Source organism: Pinus tabuliformis, chromosome J, assembly GCF_031772625.1.
Source record: "Pinus tabuliformis cultivar Carrire ecotype Pingquan chromosome J, CPIR1, whole genome shotgun sequence".
NCBI classification, from domain to species: domain Eukaryota; kingdom Viridiplantae; phylum Streptophyta; class Pinopsida; order Pinales; family Pinaceae; genus Pinus; species Pinus tabuliformis.
In genome coordinates, this window is record NC_142295.1 from 916254124 (window position 1) to 916261727 (window position 7604).

Below are 7604 nucleotides of genomic sequence, written 5' to 3' on the forward strand. Positions count from 1 at the left end.
TAGCTTTGATATTTACCATAGAATGTAGTAAATAATTTGTTCAAGTTATTTAATAAATAGAAGAAACTCAATGAGTTGCTGCAATATGATTCGGGGTTTTCAAATTTTGACATGGTATCAGGGCACAAATTGTAAGCCAGAGAGCTCAGTAGCAGAAGGGAAGAGAATTTCAAATCTCTGTAGAGGCAACAATTTGAAACCCTCTAGAGGCAGCGTAGTCCTTGGGCCTGGAGGGTCAATTTTTGAGGAATAATTATTCCTTTGAGGGAGTTGATAGAGAAATTAGATTTTCTAGATCGAAGATTACTAGAGGCAGAGGGAGTAGCAACAATTTCCTTGCAAAGCAGATCTTCAGTTGGGACACAATTATTTTGTAGCAGTTTGCTAGTGCAAAATAACATTAGGAGGAAGGAAGAGTGTGACACTGAGGGAATTCTTTTCTCAGGGGACTTCTAGCCCAGAAGTTCGAATTTTCCTAGCAGAGCAGTAGTAGTTATGAACAAATTTGTCCACTCCAGCATGGAGTGCGAAAATCCAGTCAGAAATTGCGCAAAGGAGAAGAGGAGGAATTCAACATTTTTGCAAAAATGGCATCAATAGGGTTGAGATATCACGATCGATTGGAGGGAGCCTCCAACTATGTGATCTGGAAGGTAAGAATTTCCTGTCTTCTAGATGAGTACGATCTCAAAGCTTATATAAATGGCGTGGTAGCTGTACCCGTAGATGTAGATCCGCTTAAGGCCTATAAGGAGGAGATGGCGAAGGCAATAGGCTGATTCTCGATGGGGTTTGAGATCATGTGGTGTCTCACATAGCTGGCAAAGACATTGCTCAACAGATGTGGGAAGCACCTGCTATGCTATACGAGGGATCTTCCGAGCAACGAAAGATGTAACTTGAGGAGAAACTGAGATGCACGAGGATGCAGAAAGGGGAGCATATGGACCCATTACTTACTAGGCTTCAGGATATTCAAGATCATCTGTCTGTAATAGGGTCAGCACCTCAACCTACTGTGTTGGTGCGGTTTTCTCTAAACAACGTTTTCGAAGAGTAGCGAGTCTTCATCTAGAGTACTCTGGGCAAAGAAAAGTTGCCAGACTGGGATCGTATGTGGACTGATCTGTAGCAAGAGGAGATGAGGCGAGATTTGTCGAAGACCACCATCACTAGCAACAACAACAACAGTGGGATGAAGCAGGTAAAGGAAGAGGAGGATGTGGCCCTCGCATTAAAGGGGCAACAAGAGCAGCAGAGGAGGAAGAAGGACATTTTCCAAGGTAAAGTGCTTCAAATGTGGTGAGCTTGGCCACTACAACACTCAATGTCCTCTCAGAAAGAAGGACAAGGAGGAGAAGCAGGATTAGCAGGCTGCATTCGTAGAGATTGATAGGCTATCCTCTAGATTGGAGGAAGAGTTTGCCATGATCACTGATATACCTCCAAGAGTGAGGTGGGGTGATTTGGTTTTGAAGCCCCAAAGAGCTACAACATGGGCAAGATTCTTGAGGAGGTCCACCTCATGAATCAATACCTTGCTACAAGAGCCCATATCATGTAGTAGCAGGATGAATTAGTGGAAGTTGATGCAGTGAAATGCCAGAGTGACAGATGCAGTAGCTAGTAGCGGTTAGATACTGGGCAACTCAGAGTTGGCAATAGTGCAAATGGCACAAAGCAGAGTAAGCAACAACGCAAAAGCTTCAGTGGCAGTGTAGGGTCTAGCTGCAGTTAGGACTCAGGTGACAAAGACATCATACTGACCATAGTTGATTCAATATTTTGGATGCTTTTTCGTCGCAACAACAACAAATGGAGAGGGAGTTACAATGTAGATGTAGTGTTGAAGAAGTTCAGCAGGGCCAGTAGCAACACGGATGCAACGTTTATCACAGTTGCACTGTAGTTGGTGGGAAGTAGTAGTGAGACATCAACAACGTAATAGGAGGCGCTGCTTAAGTGGGTTGCAACACTAGAACACATTCCTCGCTAAGAGGGATTGTTGTTTTTTGTAGCATCGGATATGTTCTAGACACGAAACTTTGTGGAGAGGCTAGAATACATGTATTCTCCAAAACCCAGAAATCGTTTCTGGAAATTCGACCTAGAGATGACTTAATTAAAATAATTAATCTTTTTTTAATGGTGCCTAAGTCTAAACATAGGAAAATAGATTAATTAAAGGGTATTAACTAAGTCATGGTGAGAATCTTCTAGCAGAAGACATGGATCGAGTTCTAGTTAATCTTAGCCATCGATTATGTTTTAATCTTGGCCATTGATATCTCAACGAGAGTTATAAGAAGAAATTCGATGGGGGTTGGAGAACACACTTGAGAGATAAGGAATTCGATTTTGCTGGGAAATCGAACTCCAGAGTAGCAGCAGTCAGTTGCCGGAGGTGATTCAGTGAAGTCGAAGCAGTGAGAGAGGGGCATGGATAGTAAGGCCGGAGGAATATTTTCCAGTCTAGTGAGTGCATAACAGAGAGGCAATGAGTTCCATAGAGACGCAGTGCAGAGCTTCAGAGGGAGATTTGTATTTTGCTGAGGAGAAGTCAAAATTCAGTGCTAGAAGCCAGGGTGGGAGTCCAAAGGCCAAGACGATCGATTTTCTAGATAACAACTGATTAGTTAGCGAGAGAGATGCTGGTCCGAGTTGTGGGATGTAGATCTGCGTAGGCTGACACAGAGGCAACAAGGGGCAACTCATCTTGAGCCAAGGTCAATGTCGGATCACCAATGGGAGTGAGATTTTTCTCACTAGGTCTCTTGTTAGTTATTTATTTGTATGGAAAGTTAGATTTGAGCTTCCATAGATTTGTACTCAGATTTACTACTGCATAATAATAAAACCCTCAGTTGCTGCACTCGTTTTCCCAAGTTGGGTTTTTCTAGGGACATTGGTCCAGAAATAACAATGTTATTTATGTGTGCGTGATTCTATTCTTCCAACATTATTTTTCTTTTGTAATATTGTGTTTGTGAAGGCTGCAGTGTATTATTTTCAATATTTATCGTAGAATGCAGTAAATAATTTGTTCAAGTTATTTAACAAGTAAAAGAAACTTAATCAACTGCTGCGATAAGATTTAGGGTTTTCGAATTTTCACAAGCACACATCCAATGAGTGATATGAGCCTAGATATCAAGTTTGACTAGGTTGGCCTTAACCATAAACCTAGTATACAATATAAATGGAATGAAAGTTGACCTTAGCTATAATTACAAGCACACACTGATAAATATCAATGGGTTGTGGGGCTAAAGGGGTTAGCTCAATTTGCTGTCAAAGCCTAGATATCGAGTTTGACTAGGTTGGCCTTAAGCATAAACCTAGTATACAATAAATGAAATAAAGGTTGACCTTAGTCATAATTACAAGCACACACTAATACATGTGAATGGGTTTGTGGGGCTAATGGAGTTACCTCAATTTGTTGTCATTGATGTTGTTGTTCCCTATAAGAAGGTGCCTAGTTTGAATTGTTGAATTTTGTAGCTATGGTCAGTGTTCATAATATTTCATTTGTACTTGTAATGATGCAGTGTGTATTATATTTGTAAAAGAAAACGATTTATTTGATTTTATATTTGAAAGAAAAATTATGAAAGGCATATTCTTCATGACCCTTGCAAAAGAAAAAAATGAACTCTTAATTTTGTATATTTGCCTCCATAAGAGACCAAGTCGACCCTCCAAGTGACAAGTCACACTGCCCATAAGAAATACCCTTTCACATGTTTAGAAGACTATAAATATTCCTATTTGTCTACCTCTAAGGACACACTTAAGATCATCTCATATATCTTTGTTTTGTAAGAAGAAGACAAGAAGTTAAGGACGAAGATTAGAAGGAAGATGCTTGCTCTAGCAATCAAAGTGTTCGAATTCTGTACAAGTTTCTGAGGTATATCTCACTGTGACAGTATGAAATTACCGTGGAAGAGTGCGAAGTTTTGAGGTACAAAACTCTGTGGCATCATGCGAATTTGAGGCTGAGATAGATGACAAGTTTCGACCCTCTTGAGACCTTGTTTTTATGTGGTATATCTCTATTGCATAGTGCACATTTTGAGGCAGAGTTGCAGGACATTTTCATCCCTCTTGGAGACCTTGTTGCAAAGCTTCTATGGACAAAATTGTGGAGGGTTGACTTGGTCCTTGGTGGATGGTCATCCTCCTGATCAGTTGACTTTGATGTATCTCTTACTGCATTAATTCTCTAAGGAAAAGGTTGGCTAGGTTTTTCTCCAATTATGGGTCTTTCCTGGGCAAAATATTATTGTCTCTTTGTGCATTGCGATCTCTATTGCTCTAGTGTTGGAAATTCAATTACAATGATAAATTTATAATCATGATAGTTACTTGTGAAGATATTTAGTGTTCTTTATAGCCTTTATTATTCATCAAGAAATTATCAATTTAACCATTAAAATAAAAGACAATAGAGATCATAGTGCACAAGAGACAAGGGACACCAGAGATTAGGCTAGTGACTAGGCCAAAACACATAAAGGGAAAAGCCAACAATCCTTTCCTTATAGAATCTTAGTCAACAAGAGAAATCCGAGTCTAGTAGAAACAAGTCACTCAAGTGCCAAGTCAACCCACCATTAAACAACAATAGTCCACATGAAGATTATTACAGGTTCGTCCACAAGATGCCATATGCTTGTCCATGAGTTTGCGAAATAAATGTCATTCGTATGCCTAAACGTTCGACCACATAAACTCTATTTGTATGCTTCAGAGGTAACTTTCCTTTTGCCATAGAAACACGTCATGTCTTGTCTCAGAATCACTTCATATCCTGCCTCAGAAACTCCTTATATTTTGCCTTAGATTCATGTCATATTTTCCCTTAGAAACTTGTTATGTTTTGCCTTAGAACCACGTCATATCTTGCCTTAAAAACTTATCTTCTTTTTACCTCAAAACTTGCAAATATACCTTATGAGATGTGAATTGTCCTTACCTCAGATCAGATCGAAATTGTATTGTTGATGGAGGCGAATTGGCTCTATTGATAATTGTTCGTTCATTTGAAGGGATGCGTCCCTTGGGCAGGATGACTTGTCTTTTGGAGGGTCGACTTGGTCAACTTGGAGACACTAAAATATGCCTTTTTAAAATTCAACTTTCTTTCTTTTAAATGTCGAAATGGAACATGATACAAATAATTTTTCTTTTGACTCTGGTATTGAGATCATGCTTGACAAAATATAATAAATATATCAATAATAAAATACATTTATGAAGATATAACCTAGTTACAACTTCAGCACTCCCTCTTAACTAGGGAGATATTCATAATGACTAATCAAGATATTCTCAAGTTGAAGACTTCTATTAGAAAGGATCCAGATTGATAAGCATCATTAATGATAACATCATCATAGCCAATATTGTCAAATTACCAAGGCCTTGACAAGTAAGCTCTATCTCTCCAATAGATCAGAACACAATGCTAAGAGGCATTCAATAGGACACCACACTTCCTCTCCGAGGCACATACTCCACCTAGGTTCACTAGAGTATGCCCTCCATAGGACCATTTCCTACTTGTCACAAGAAAATGTCAGTCCACCAGACCATTCTTTAATCAAGTCCATGTACTTGACTTACGACTGTTAGTCCTGGCCACAATACATGACTCAATAATGTCTGTCCAAGATGCTTATCCAATCCATCATTCTACCTATCCGTGTCCATGTACTTGACTTACGACTATTAGTCCTAGCCACAATACATGACATGAGGAGAACTAGGTGTCCAACCTCACTCCCTCTCAATCCGGGAGGAGAAATTCACAAGCCCAAGCTTGTCTTGGAAGTACTCATACTTCCCTTACATCAACTCCTTGTTCAATTGTGGAGATATGTTGTAGCTTCCCGAATCCTATCTACATCACATCTTGAATCATAATGTGCTTTGACCTTTCATGAGAGACCAAGTTTTCTGTCAAACTTCATACAACTTATTATGCTTGAATCTAGCATGCCATCAAATGGTTCATTAAACATCTTTCAGAGCCAAACTTCTTCATAGCTAACTACGCAGACTATCATATCTTCTTCTTCTGCAGTGCTCAATGTAACATAATCCTACTTCATACTCTTATAAGAAACCGTACCAGATCGCAAGCATAAACAACTACCAATAGTACCTTTTCTCATCATTAGCACTTCCATCCTACTAATCGAATCAAAGACATGATAGAACCAATCCACTTCCATTATCCAAATTCCAAGAGGATCTTGATCGCATGCTTCCCTTGGCTAAGGAAGTTTTACCATGTTTCTGTCAAACCTCAAGTCTTAAGTAGCAGTGTATTGATCTGTTGAAGAATCAAGGGCAATTAGGTGTAGTGTGATTCTTCTTGAATTGATAACAATTTATCTAGACTTTCTATTTTTTCTTGCTAGCTTAATCTTCTTCTTCTTCTTCTTATTAATGCATGCGTGTGTACTTCATCAAACTGCTACCAAAAACATAAGAATAAGAACGCAAGATGTTGGCTCTCTGCCAAGGCCAAAACCTCTCTTCTCTTGAGAGGAAAACCCTTTAGTAAGTTTGTCTTATTGAAGCTTCTTATTGATCAATACCAAACCCTAGACCCTTGACAAGAATATCCTCCCAACACAAGTCAAGTCCTTCCTCCGTTCTACACTTTGTTCCCCGACACTTCCTTCTTCTGGAACTTCATTTCCTGACACTTTGTCCTCCTTCCAACTATTGTTAGATCTTGTTGCACTTGCTCTACAAGAGATACCTTTGATGAGACCCTTTCCTTATGGTGATCCCTTCTCTTCACGAACCAACGAACTTCTATGCCTATAATGGGAGGGCTATTATAACAACAGAGACAACCTTCTTCTCTTTGCATGTGTGATTATTAAAGGCTTTAGAATAACCCTATTACGTTCGCTCTTCTTCCTTGCTTCTTCGCTCGAGTGGGAAGCCCTTTAGGCCTATGTTCTTAGGCCTATGTTGGAAATACTGAGAGGGGGGTGAATCAATATTCCTTAACAATTAGCACTTTTAAATCTTTTTAGAGCATTAGATAATCTTCAATTATTATTAACGTTTATGCAATGATAACAGTAAATAAAATAACACAGTAGGCACAATAATTTTAGGTGGAAAACCCCCTCCGGGTAAAAAACCACCGAACACTTTTATAATAAATTCTTTAATCTTCAGCCCCAACTGAAATGAAAACAACAACTTCCTAGAATTCTAGAAAAACATTCTTCTCCAACTCCCACTAGAAGGACGCCCCAACGCCTTGGTTTCCTCAGTAATCAATTGAATGAATGCCCCAACACCCTAGCGAGCCACAACTCGCCCTAGCACCACCCTACCACTTTGAAGTGTTCACAAGCCCCAACTTGTAGGTGACTTCATACACCTGCCTAGCACCTCCCTGCAACCCTATGATCACTGAAATAAGACAAGACTGTGGATTCCCAAACCAAGGACAACAATCCATGATACACTAAGATGTACAATGATTTTAATGTACTTGACCAAATACCCAATCACTCTATGACCTGCAACCCAACCATGACATCATCCCAATAGAGACTCCTATACCT